This window comes from Acyrthosiphon pisum, chromosome X (genome assembly GCF_005508785.2).
Source record: "Acyrthosiphon pisum isolate AL4f chromosome X, pea_aphid_22Mar2018_4r6ur, whole genome shotgun sequence".
NCBI lineage: Eukaryota > Metazoa > Arthropoda > Insecta > Hemiptera > Aphididae > Acyrthosiphon > Acyrthosiphon pisum.
In genome coordinates, this window is record NC_042493.1 from 43695610 (window position 1) to 43698597 (window position 2988).

The window sequence follows — 2988 nt, forward strand, 5'->3', positions numbered from 1 at the left end:
TATGTATTTTTAATATTTTTCAACTGATATTGTAACAATATATCAGGAGCTTTGTATTAAATTTATACACTTTTTGGCCCAACAGATAAAACTTTATTGATATTTATAGAAAAAAAAAACTAAAAAAATTGAAAACTTACAATGTCCGTAAACAGCTCAAAAAGAGTCAAATTATTTTAAAAATTTTATCGTATATATAAAATGCTAATATAAACATTCAGTGAAATTTTCAAGTTTCTACAGTCACTCGTTTTTTAATTACAACAAAATAAGAAAATCGTTACGTAAGAAATCGAGTGAATATCAAATGTTGTAAAAATATGAATTTCAAACGCCCATAAAAATTTAATTTGAGTTTCTTATAGACATTTTTTTTTTGGTAAAGGTAGATTATCCTATAAGGAATCTTGTATTACATTTTAAAATCTTAGATTTAAAAAGAAAAATTTTTATGAATTTATAACTCGAAATAATTTGCAAATTTTCGTGATTTTTCCATATTTTGTCATTTTTTGAACTTTAAATGCTTATAAAAAAAAACTGTGACTAACGATTTTTAATATTTTTCATCTGCCTTTGAAACAATATACTAGGAGCCTTCTATTAATTTTTCAAGCTTTTTTATCCAACAAATAAAATTTTATTGATATTTTTAGAAAAAAAACTAAAAAAAAAATGAAAACTGACAATGTCCGTAAAGAGCTCAAAATAAGTCAAAATATTTTGAAAATTTTATCGTGTATAGAAAATGGAAATGTAAACATTCAGTCAAAATTTCATGCATCCACGGTCATTTTTTTTAAAGTTACACCAAAAACCAAAATCGATTTTCTCGAAAACAGATTTTGCGTAAAAATTCCCGTTTTTCCTTAATTTTTCTTTTGTTTTTCCCGGCGCTTTTGAAAACTACTGGGAAATTTAAATTTTGACCTCCCCAATGCACCAACGATATTCACTTTCTGATCGAACAAGATACTGAAGTTGAAAATCGTATTATTATTTCGACTACTTATCGTGTACACAGACACAAAAAAAATAAAAAAATAAAAAAATAAAAAAATAAAAAAACACACATCATTGTAAAATCAATACATTCATCGTTCCACTCAGAATCTAAAAAAAAGTACAAAAATAAAATATTTAATAGGTGATATTTTATCTATACAATATATTAATCAATATTTAATAGCCTCCTGATAAATAATTTAGCGATAACCACATCAAACCTCGATAACTATAGATCTATTATAATTAAAATAATTACAATTTCTAATAATGAGTAAAACTCGTCATTTCTCTGTTACTCGTGTTCGAGGCACTTCAATACAATTTACCATCCAATATTTTATTTGATTATGGAATTAGACATGGAAGGTAAGTGCTAGTCCGTATTTTATTAATATTTTATACATAGATAGATATTAAACTGCAATTGAATATGTTATGCGCTTCATATTTATAGCAGTTTTTAAACTATCGTAGACTGCAGATTCAAAGCGATCCAAAATGATCGATAGCGAATAGATAAATGTTATTGTAAAACTTGTCAGCTTTTCAAATATATAGTTTTTGTTTGCATTTAGTTGCGACCTTCGCATTTACTATCAATTAACTTCTATAAAACAAATATCTGCGTAGTAAAATAATGCCATTATCATAGTTAATTCTCCGTAATTTCAAAAATAATCGCCTTTAAGTCTTGAAATTTTCAACAAAAATGTATCTTTATACTATACAACGTAAACATTTTTATAAAATGTGTCTTTCAATTTTAGGCTATTAATAGCTATCTTTAGGTATTGGTGTAATTAATTCATAAAAGGGTTGATTTCCGGTCCAAAGTTTCCGGTTCAAAGCTAAATATAAAATAAATTGAAAATCAGATATCAAAATTATATTTTATAACCATTTTAAAATTGTTAATGATAGTCGAAAGATGGTATATATTACAGATTTAATAGAAAATGTTGTCGTAAAATTGATTATTTCAAGTTTACACTCTAAAATCATTTTTTTTTACGTTTTTATTAAAATTGACATTAGTATTACTAATTGTTACGCAAATGCAATAATATCCGTATCGCCTTATGGTCTGCCATATGACCGTACATAGCTTTATCTTGGACACAAAAAACCAATATTATATTATTTATTATTTTTTATTTTTATTTTTATTTGAATTAGGCACTGTTGAAAATAACCAAAAAATTAGTTATGAAGAATTATTTTTGATATTACAACAAAATGGTCCATTAAATCCCCGTAGTTTTGAATCCAGACAAGTTTTACTTACATATATCAAACAAAAACTTAATGGAAATGGTTGGTCTGAAGATTATGAAAAAAAGGTTATGTTTCAAATTTCGAATTTTACCGCTGTTTTATCGAGATTGTGGAAGAAATGCACACGTAATATCAATAAATTCCATGAACTAAATAAGGAATGGCTTAAAAAAGATATCGTATTACCAGCCGAAATACCCACAGTTGCATTATCCTCAATGCCATGTCAAGTTGGTAGACCTCAAAAATTGTTTGAAGATTGTTCTGATAGATCAAAAAGAAGAAAAATTCAACCCCTTATAAAATCATACACTTCTCCTGAAATACTTTTTGCTGCAAAAAGTAAATTGCATAAGGCAGGCAATAGAACTACAATTGGTCTTCTTAATGAAACATTAGCATCTCCAAAGCGAAGAATTAAAATTAAAAAGCATATATGTCTTCACTTTCAATTAGTACTAAACAATATGATACCGATGAGGCTTTGGCACTTCTATTAGACAATGGATTGACAAAACCACAGTATATGAATATTCGTAAATCAGCAAAACAACGTAATGTAAACTTATACCCAGGTTATGATAACGTTTTAGCGGCAAAAAAAAAAAAATGTTATCCAAATGGTATCCATATCACTGAGACCTTTGCTCGAATCGAATTGCAATATCTTGTTGACCATACAATAACAAGATTATTTTTAATTTC